The sequence below is a fragment of the Pseudophryne corroboree genome, chromosome 4 (assembly GCF_028390025.1).
Source record: "Pseudophryne corroboree isolate aPseCor3 chromosome 4, aPseCor3.hap2, whole genome shotgun sequence".
In the NCBI taxonomy this organism is placed as follows: domain Eukaryota; kingdom Metazoa; phylum Chordata; class Amphibia; order Anura; family Myobatrachidae; genus Pseudophryne; species Pseudophryne corroboree.
In genome coordinates, this window is record NC_086447.1 from 296978997 (window position 1) to 296990411 (window position 11415).

General features: G+C 47.9%; 1 pseudogene; it reads left to right on the forward strand.

The window, feature by feature from the left end:
- The first annotated feature begins 10510 nt into the window (after positions 1–10510).
- LOC134913022 (5S ribosomal RNA) lies at positions 10511–10628 on the forward strand (annotated as a pseudogene).
- Positions 10629–11415: the final 787 nt, after the last annotated feature.

Consider the following 11415-nt stretch of genomic DNA (forward strand, 5'->3'; position numbering starts at 1 on the left):
AATGGAATCGCTTCGTAAGAAGCCACCATTTTTCCCAGGACCCTTGGGATGCACTGACACTTGGCCTGGTTTTAGGAGGTTCCTGGCTAGGTCGGATAACTCCCTGGCTTTCTCCTCCGGGAGAAACACCTTTTTCTGGACTGTGTCCAGAATCATCCCTAGGAACAGCAGACGTGTCGTCGGAATCAGCTGCGATTTTGGAATATTTAGAATCCACCCGTGCTGTCGTAGTACTACTTGAGATAGTGCTACTCCGACCTCTAACTGTTCTCTGGACCTTGCCCTTATCAGGAGATCGTCCAAGTAAGGGATAATTAAGACGCCTTTTCTTCGAAGAAGAATCATCATTTCGGCCATTACCTTGGTAAAGACCCGGGGTGCCGTGGACAATCCAAACGGCAGCGTCTGAAACTGATAGTGACAGTTCTTTACCACAAACCTGAGGTACCCTTGGTGAGAAGGGCAAATTGGGACATGGAGGTAAGCATCCTTGATGTCCAGAGACACCATATAGTCCCCTTCTTCCAGGTTCGCTATCACTGCTCTGAGTGACTCCATCTTGAATTTGAACCTTTGTATGTAAGTGTTCAAGGATTTCAGATTTAAAATAGGTCTCACCGAGCCGTCCGGCTTCGGTACCACAAAAAGCGTGGAATAATACCCCTTTCCCTGTTGTAGGAGGGGTACCTTGATTATCACCTGCTGGGAATACAGCTTGTGAATGGCTTCCACTACCGCCTCCCTGTCGGAGGGAGACGTTGGTAAAGCAGACTTCAGGAACCGGCGAGGGGGAGACGTCTCGAATTCCAATTTGTACCCCTGAGATACTACCTGCAGGATCCAGGGGTCCACTTGCGAGTGAGCCCACTGCGCGCTGAAATTCTTTAGACGGGCCCCCACCGTGCCTGAGTCCGCTTGTAAGGCCCCAGCGTCATGCTGAGGACTTGGCAGAAGCGGGGGAGGGCTTCTGTTCCTGGGAAGAGGCTGCCTGCTGCAGTCTTTTTCCCCTTCCTCTGCCCCGGGGCAGATATGAGTGGCCTTTTGCCCGCTTGCCCTTATGGGGACGAAAGGACTGAGCCTGAAAAGACGGTGTCTTTTTCTGCTGAGAGGTGACCTGGGGTAAAAAGGTGGATTTCCCAGCCGTTGCCGTGGCCACCAGGTCCGATAGACCGACCCCAAATAACTCCTCCCCTTTATACGGCAATACTTCCATATGCCGTTTGGAATCCGCATCACCTGACCACTGTCGCGTCCATAACCCTCTTCTGGCAGAAATGGACAGCGCACTTACTCTTGATGCCAGAGTGCAAATATCCCTCTGTGCATCTCGCATATATAGAAATGCATCCTTTAAATGCTCTATATTCAATAATATACTGTCCCTGTCCAGGGTATCAATATTTTCAGTCAGGGAATCCGACCAAGCCACCCCAGCACTGCACATCCAGGCTGAGGCGATTGCTGGTCGCAGTATAATACCAGTATGTGTGTATATACTTTTTAGGATATTTTCCAGCTTCCTATCAGCTGGTTCCTTGAGGGCGGCCGTATCAGGAGACGGTAACGCCACTTGTTTTGATAAGCGTGTGAGCGCCTTATCTACCCTAGGGGGTGTTTCCCAACGCGCCCTAACCTCTGGCGGGAAAGGGTATAATGCCAATAATTTTTTTAGAAATTAGCAGTTTTTTATCGGGGGAAACCCACGCTTCATCACACACCTCATTCAATTCATCTGATTCAGGAAAAACTACGGGTAGTTTTTTCACACCCCACATAATACCCTTTTTGTGGTACTTGTAGTATCAGAAATGTGCAAAACCTCCTTCATTGCCGTGATCATGTAACGTGTGGCTCTACTGGAAAATACGTTTGTTTCCTCACCGTCGACACTGGAGTCAGTGTCCGTGTCTGGGTCTGTGTCGACCATCTGAGGTAACGGGCGCTTTAGAGCCCCTGACGGTGTTTGAGACGCCTGTACAGGTAATAACTGATTTGCCGGCTGTCTCATGTCGTCAACAGTCTTTTGTAAAGTGCTGACACTATCACGTAATTCCTTCCATAAGACCATCCAGTCAGGTGTCGACTCCCTAGGGGGTGACATCACTATTACAGGCAATTGCTCCGCCTCCATACCATTTTCCTCCTCATACATGTCGACACAACGTACCGACACACAGCACACACACAGGGAATGCTCTGATAGAGGACAGGACCCCACTAGCCCTTTGGGGAGACAGAGGGAGAGTTTGCCAGCACACACCAGAGCGCTATATATATACAGGGATAACCTTATATAAGTGTTTTTCCCTTATATAGCTGCTGTATAGATTTATCTGCCAAATTAGTGCCCCCCCTCTCTTGTTTTACCCTGTTTCTGTAGTGCAGGACTGCAGGGGAGAGTCAGGGAGCTTCCCTCCAACGGAGCTGTGAGGAAAAATGGCGTCAGTGTGCTGAGGAGATAGGCTCCTCCCCCTTCTCGGCGGCCTTTCTCCCGCTTTTTTAAGGAAAAATTGGCAGGGGCTAAATGCATCCATATAGCCCAGGAGCTATATGTGATGTATTTTTTGCCATATCAGGTGTTTTTATTGCGTCTCAGGGCGCCCCCCCCCCCAGCGCCCTGCACCCTCAGTGACCGGAGTGTGAAGTGTGCTGAGAGCAATGGCGCACAGCTGCGGTGCTGTGCGCTACCTTATTGAAGACAGGAAGTCTTCTGCCGCCGATTTTCCGGACCTCTTCAGTCTTCTGGCTCTGTAAGGGGGCCGGCGGCGCGGCACTGGGACCCATCCATGGCTGGGCCTGTGATCGTCCCTCTGGAGCTAATGTCCAGTAGCCTAAGAAGCCCAATCCACTCTGCACGCAGGTGAGTTCGCTTCTTCTCCCCTTAGTCCCTCGGTGCAGTGAACCTGTTGCCAGTAGGATTCACTAAAAATAAAAAACCTATACTTAAACTTTTACTAAGCAGCTCAGGAGAGCCACCTAGTGAGCACCCTTCTCGTTCGGGCACAAAAATCTAACTGAGGCTTGGAGGAGGGTCATAGGGGGAGGAGCCAGTGCACACCAGGTAGTCCTAAAGCTTTTACTTTTGTGCCCAGTCTCCTGCGGAGCCGCTATTCCCCATGGTCCTTTCGGAGTCCCCAGCATCCACTAGGACGTCAGAGAAATTGCAGATGACTCCTGAGTTCAGCTCTGTCCTCATGAAAGATTAAATAGGGACTCTTGTGAGACAAAGCCCCCAGCTCTGACACACGTCTTGCTGAAGCCAAGGCCAACGGTGTGACGGTTTTCCACGTAAGATATTTCACGTCTGCCTCCTGTAACGGTTCAAACCAGTCTGATTGGAGGAACTGCAGCAACACATTGAAATCCCAAGGTGCCGTAGGAGGCACAAAGGGAGGCTGGATGCGCAGAACCCCTTTCAAGAAAGTCTGGACCTCAGGAAGAGACGCCAATTGTTTCTGAAAGAAAATGGACAAGGCCGAAGTCTGGACTTTTATGGAGCCCAGACGTAGGCCCACATCCACACCCGACTACAGAAAAAGGAAATGTCCCAGATGAAATTCCACCGCTGAATATTTTCTGCTCTCACACCAAATACGGTGGTAATGTTTAAACGTTACCCCTTTCCTGGCTTGGATCATAGTCGGGATGACCTTATCAGGAATCCTGTATTGGGGGATTGGGGATGACTCCGCACCAGTCTAAGGTAGATATAAACTTATTTATGAAATAGGACCAGCAATTCATATTCTATGTGGCTGATTGCTCACTATTATACATGCTGGTGGTGCACCAAAGAGTCAGTAAAAATTTCAGTGGTTGTATTACTCATATGGATGTTATTCCTTAGGCACACTGCCTATCCTAGTTCTATTTTCTCATACGTCCTAGAGGATGCTGGGGTCACCATTAGAACCATGGGGTATAGACGGGATCTGCAGGAGACATGGGCACTTTAAGACTTTCAAAGGGTGTGTACTGGCTCATCCCTCTATGCCCCTCCTCCAGACTCCAGTTCTAGAATTATGCCCAGTGAGACTGGACGCACTACAGGGGAGCTCTACTGAGTTTCTCTGAAAAAAGACTTATGTTAGGTTTTTTATTTTCAGGAAGGCTGCTAGCAACAGTCTCCCTGCTTCGTGGGACTTAGGGGAGAGAGGTATGACCTACTTCTAATGAGTTCAAAGGCTCTGCTTCTGGCTGACACAACACCATTTGCTCCTGAGGGTGATGATCGCTGGGTACGCCTAGATGCTCATTCCCGCAGCCTGCCGTCACCCCCTTACAGAGCCAGAAGTCAGAAGACAGGTGAGTAGCAGAAGAAAGAAGACGTCTCTTCAGTGACGGCTTTATGAGGTACCGCGCGGCGGGTGAGACGCTGCGCGCTATGCTCCCACACAAATCACAGGCACTGCAGGGCGCGGGGGGTGGGTGGGTTGCAGGGCGCGCTGGGCAGCATAAAATCCTCAGTTTGACCTGGCTAGAGAGGACATTAGTGCCTAGGCACTGTCCGAACCCCCGCCAGTATAACTGTTTATTTATTTAGCAGCGGGCAGAAGCGCGGCATTACGGGCTTCTTCCTCACTCCCTCAGCTCACTGCTCAGCGCCATTTCCTCTCACAACGCTACAGTGGCGCTGGTCCTCCTTTCCACTGTATCAGGGTGCAAAACGGGGGGGGGGGGGGGGGGGGTGCAGTACATTTTTGGTGCAATATATATTGGCAGAAATGCGCTAAAATTTCTGAGGCATCATTTAGTGTTTTCAGGGTTGTTGTTTGGCACTGGGTTGTGAGCTGGCAAATCCTCTCTGTGTCCCTCTAACAGACTTTACTGTGGGTCTGTCCCCTTATAAGCCCAGTGTGTCTGTGAGTGTTTGGTACATGTGTGTCGACATGTCTGAGGCTGAGTGCTCTTCCCAGGAGGAGACTGTATTGGTGACACAGATAAATGTGGCTGAGACCATGTCGGCACCGCCGACTCCTGACTGTGTGAATGTCTTGATTGCGAACATGTCTCGTATCCATAGCCAGATTAAAGGGGGGATGCAGGGCATACTGTACCCCGGGCCCCCCCTCTGTCTTTCAATTAGGTGGAGCTATCAACAGTACCTAGGCAATATTAAACTATTAGTTTAAATCTAATATACACCATTGGGCTAAATTTAATATACTCAAGCCATACGTCCCAACATGACCCATTCCAGGAGGAAAAAATTCTTAAATTATGATTGCCTGTACCTGTGTTGAAAGTAACACCTTTCTTATCAATGAAACAGTTCAACACAGGTGACTACAATCCTACAATAAGAGGGAAGTCCATGTAAAGAGCATTTTTTCACTCCTGGAATAGGTCATGATGGGAGGTATGCACAGTCTTATGTACACCACCACCCTCTTCCACTGGGGCCCCCCAGTCTAAAGTGCCCCGGGCACCCCCAAGGATTAATCCGGCCCTGCTCGTATAAGTAATAAGTCTGAGTCTCAGACCCAGACATAATAAAAAAATAAAATAAAAAATAAAAATCTGTAGAGGATGTGTTATCGCGGGTCCTGGACCCCTCGGGGTCACAAAAAACGTTTGTTTGCCCAGTTGGTTAACACTGATACCTACACAGACACTGGTCCCAGTGTCGACTATAGTGATTCCAGATTAGATCCGAAATTGGCAAAGAGCATTCAGTACGTGATTGTGGCTATAAAAGATGTATGGCGTATCACTGAGGACCCTGTTGTTCCTGATAAACGGGTCTGTATGTATAAAGAAAAGAAACCGGGAGTAACGTTCCTCCCTCTCATGATCTGAACGCTCTATTTGAAAAAGTCTGGGACAGCCCTGACAGAAAATTTCAAATTCCCAATAGGATTCCGGTTGCTTATCCTTTCCCACTGAGGACAGGAAAAAGGGGCAGTCACCCCCCCCCCCCCCCCACCCATTTTGAACAAGGCCCTGTCCCGGTTATCTAAAAACGGCACCGGGCATGGCAGATCGTAAACAAGATATTGTCATCTGATATAGATACACTGGATAAGGATAGCATACTCTTGACGCTGTGTTATATCAAGGACGCTGCGGTGTACCTCAGGGAATCTGCAAGAGATATTGGCCTTTTGGGATCAAAGGCCAATGCCATGGCAGTCTCGGCTAGGCGAGCATTGTGGATTCAGCAATGGAATGCTGATGCAGACTCCAAAAATAATATGCAGTCTCTTCCATACAAAGATGGCGTCTTGTTTGGGGACAGCCTCGATGATTTGGTGTCTACGGCTACCGCGGGTAAGTCGTCCTGTTTTGCTTTATGTCCCTCAGCAACAAAGGAAAATGCACCATTATCAGATGCAGTCCTTTCAGCCCAATAGAAGAGGGTGAGGCTCTTCCTTCTTTGCTAGTAGAGGAAGGGGAAGAGATTAAAGATCACCAGCCTAGTCTGGTTCGCAGTAGCAGAAGTCTTCCCCGGTTTCTGCCAAATCCACAGCAGGACGCTGGGCTCTCGTGCGAGAGTCCGCACCGGTGGGGGCGCGTCTTAAACTCTTCAGTCAGTTCTGGGTTCGTTCGGGCCTAGACCCATGGGCTTTTACAAATAGTGTCCCAAGGGTACAAACTGGAGTTCAAGACGTCCCCCTTCACCGATTTTTCAAATCGGCCTTACCAGTTTCTTCCCCGGAAAGGGAGGTAGTATGTGAGGCTATACAAAAGTTGTGTCAGAATCAAGTTATTATCCTGGTTTCCCCGTCACAACAAAGAGAAGGGTTTTATTCCAGCTTTTTCGTGGTCACGAAGCCGGACGGCTCGGTTAGACCAATCCTAAACCTGAAATCCCTAAATTTCTACCTCAAGAAAATCAAATTTCAAGATGGAATCTCTCAGGGCGGTAATCTCCAGTCTAGAGGAAGGAGATTTCATGTTTTCAGTAGACATAAAGGATGTCTACTTACATGTTCCCATTTTTCTCCGCATCAAACTTACCTGAGATTTGCAATCCATGATTGTCATTACCGATGTCAGACATAACGTTTGGTCTATCCACGGCTCCGAGGATTTTCACCAAGGTGATGGCGGAAATGATGGTTCTCCTTCGTAAGCAAGGAATCACGATTATCCCGTACTTGGACGATCTCCTGATAAAGGCGAGATCCAGGGACCAGTTGGTGCAAAACATTGCGCTCTCCCTGACAGTTCTTCAGCAACATGGTTGGCTCCTAAACTTGCCAAAAATCACAGTTGATTCTGACAACGCGGTTGTCGTTTTTGGGAATGATACTGGACACGGAACTACAGAGAGTTTTTCTTCCAGTGGAAAAGGCTCTGGAACTTCAGAGTCTGGTCAAACAAATTCTGAAACCAGCAAGAGTGTCAATCCATCAATGCACTCGGTTGCTGGGGAAGATGGTTGCGGCCTACGAGGCCACTCAGTTTGGCAGATTCCATGCCAGAGTGTTTCAGTGGGACCTATTGGACAAGTGGTCCAGATCCCACCTGCACATGCACCGAAGGATAATTCTGTCTTCCAAGACCAGAATCTCACTCCTGTGGTGGCTGCACAGCTCTCACCTCCTAGAGGGGCACAGGTTCGGGATCCAGGACTGGATCCTAGTAACCACGGATGCAAGTCTCCGAGGCTGGGGAGCAGTCACACAGGGGGAAAACTTCCAAGGAAGTTGGTCAAGCCAGGAAACTTGTCTCCACATAAACGTTCTGGAGTTAAGGGCCATTTACAACGGCCTTCTACAAGCGGAACATCTTCTTCACAATCTGCCCGTACTGATCCAGTCGGACAATGTAACAGCAGTAGCATACTTAAACCGCCAGGGCGGAACGAAAAGCAGAGCGGCAATGGCAGAAGCCACAAAGGTTCTCCGCTGAGCGGAAAAAAGCATACAAGCGCTCTGTCAGCGATCTTCATTCCAGGAGTGGACAACTGGGAAGCAGACTTCCTCAGCAGACACGATCTCCATCTAGGAGAGTGGGGCCTCCACCAAGAGGTATTCACAGACGTGACAAGTCATTGGGGAATTCCTCAAATAGACATGATGGCATCTCGTCTCAACAAGAAACTTCAGAGATATTGTTCCAGGTCGAGGGACCCTCAACCACTAGCAGTGGATGCACTGGTGACACCATGGGTATTTCAGTCGGTGTATGTATTCCCTCTGCTTCCTCTCATTCCAAAAGTTCTAAAGATCATAAGAAGAATAGAGATTCAAGCGATCCTCATTGTCCCAGACTGGCCAAGGAGGGCTTGGTATGCAGATCTTCATGAATTACTCATAGGAGATCCCTGGCCTCTTCCTCTACGCGTGGACCTGTTACAGCAGGGGCCATGCGTGTATCAAGACTTACCGCGGCTACGTTTGACGGCAGAACGCCAAATCCTAGCCCGTAAGGGTATTCCCAGTGAAGTCATTTCCACACTTCTTCAGGCCAGGAAAGGAGTAACGTCTAAACATTACCACCGTATTTGGAGAAAATATGTTTCTTGGTGTGAATCCAAGAAGGCTCCTACGGAAGAATTTCAGCTAGGACGTTTTCTCCATTTTCTACAAGCAGGTGTGGATGCAGGCCTAAAGTTGGGCTCAATTAAGGTACAGATTTCAGCCTTATCAGTTTTCTTTCAAAAACAATTTGGCCTCCCTTCCAGAAGTTCAGACTTTTGTGAAAGGTGTGTTGCACATCCAACCTCCATTTGTGCCCCCAGTGGCACCATTGGATCTTAATGTGGTGCTGCAGTTCCTTCGAACACATTGGTTTGAACCTTTACAGAAGGTGGAGTTGAAATTCATCACTTGGAAAGTGGTCATTCTGTTGGCCTTGGCATTCGCAAGGAGGGTGTCTGAGTTAGCGGCCTTGTCTCACAAGAGCCCTTATTTGATCTTCCATGAAGATAGAGCAGAGTTGAGGACTTGTCAGCAATTTCTGCCGAAGGTGGTTTCATCTTTCCACATGAACCAACCTATTGTGGTGCCAGTGGCTACTGACGCCTTAGTTGAGTCAAAGTCTCTGTATGTGGTCAGAGCTTTAAAAATTTATGTTGCCAGAACAGCTCAGGTTAGGAAAACGGAGGCTCTGTTTGCCCTGTATGCTCCCAACAAGATTGGGTGTCCTGCTTCCAAGCAGACCATTGCGCGCTGGATCTGTAATACGATTCAGCATGCTCATTCCACGGCTGGATTGCCGTTACCGAAATCGGTGAAAGCCCATTCTACTAGAAAGGTGGGCTTGTCCTGGGCCGCTGCCAGGGGGGTCTCGGCATTGCAACTTTGCCGAGCAGCTACTTGGTCGGGTTCAAACACTTTTGCAAAGTTTTACAAGTTTGATATCCTGGCCAATGATGACCTCAAGTTTGATCATTCGGTGCTGCAGAGTCATCCGCACTCTCCCGCCCGTTCTAGAGCTTTGGTATAACCCCATGGTTCTAATGGTGACCCCAGCATCCTCAAGGACGTATGAGAAAATAGGATTTTAATACCTACCGGTAAATCCTTTTCTCTTAGTCCGTAGAGGATGCTGGGCACCCGTCCCAGTGCGTACTGTATCTGCAGTTATTAGTTGTGGTTACACACATGTTGTGTTACGTTTATAGTCAGCCTGTTGCTGAAATTATTCATGCCGTTGGCTTGTGTTCTGTTGAATGCCACGTTCTGCGGCATGGTTGAGGTGTGAGCTGGTATGAATCTCACCTTAGTTTAACAATAAATCTTTTCCTCGAAATGTCCGTCTCCCTGGGCACAGTTCCTATAACTGGAGTCTGGAGGAGGGGCATAGAGGGAGGAGCCAGTTCACACCCTTTGAAAGTCTTAAAGTGCCCATGTCTCCTGCGGATCCCGTCTAAACCCCATGGTTCTAATGGTGACCCCAGCATCCTCTACGGACTAAGAGAAAAGGATTTACCGGTAGGTATTAAAATCCTATTATACCACCTTCATGTCCATACACAGATATCGTTTAAAATCATTGCTCATGTTAATTTTAGGCAAAGATTCAATTTAGAGGGCACTGAAGTAACCCCACATCCTTGGGTTTACACATTTAGTGCTGGGGAAACCCTTTTTTTGCTTTACGTTTGATTACTGCATTATTGGCACAAACACAATTGTTTTCCTACAGGGGGGAATTGTTACCAGTTCTATTCTGTCCAAATTAGACTTCATATTCCAGTGTTTATACACTAATATTGTTAAAACTTTTTTTTGTGTTCTAATGTAATTGTTACATGCACATTTTTTCATACTTGTACCAGCTTCAACAAGTCCTATATTTCAACCCCAGTCCTGAGGCTGGGCCACATGTTTGTTTCTTCACCGCCTATAGGTACATCAGGGAACACCTCTCTGATATTCCTTTTCAGGGACTCTCATTGGTGATCCAGTATATCTACCTACGGCAGTTCTCCAACTGGTAGGCCTACCCTACTGCCTAACGCCAACAGCAGATCCTGCTCTATTCCTCTCAATATCTCCACCTTTTATCATGAACTCTCATCAATGATTCCAGAGAGGAGGCAATCAGTACTCCTTTGACCTACTTTCACACCATACTGCAAGTGCCCAATCTCGTCCGATCTTGGAAGCTATACAGTATAGGGTCGAGTCAGTACCAGGTGGGAGACCACCTGAAAATAATCGGTGTAGTAGGCTGGGGATTGGGGACACTCTGGTCTAACATTGACAGCAGATTCATTCTGTTGCTTTACTCTGTTTCACATTTACCATTGGCGATCAACCCACATGCCCCTAAACTCTTATTGCCGCATAGATAGGGAATGAGATTCTGATGATTTTTTCGATACAATTGGATTTATATCTCGTATGTGGACAATTAAGATAACCAACAGCACACACAAGTACTAGCCTACAGAGGTTGCGCGGAACAATTCAATTCAGGATTGTTCACAGGAGTTATTTATTCCCGTCACCACTGCCGCTTATAATTATACTGATATTCATCAGTACTTGTTAATTCTTAATTTCTACTTGTTAGGGGACTATATTTAATCGTTCTTAATAAAAGTTAAATTTTATGTGTCCATCACCATACTCATTAACATACGTCCTTTTTTTCTTAAGAGTGCACCAACCAAGAGTCTTCTTTCTTTTTCTTTCCTTGTCCTTATCAGGAATCCCTCTCCAGGCTAGAATCAGCCGTTCAACTTCCATGCTGTCAAACGTAGCCATGTTAAATCTTGATAGAGGAACGGCCCTTGTTGCAGGAGATCTTCGCGAAGAGGGCGAGGCCACGGATCTTCCAGGATCATCTCCAGAAGGTCCACGTACCAGGCCCTTCTTGGCCAATCCGGGGCAATAAGAATGCTTCAACTTTTTCCCTTTTTATTCTTTTGAGAATTCTTGGGATCAGCGGAAGTGGAGGGAACACGTACACCATCCGATAGACCCATTGAGTTGTCAGAGCGTCCACTGCCACTGC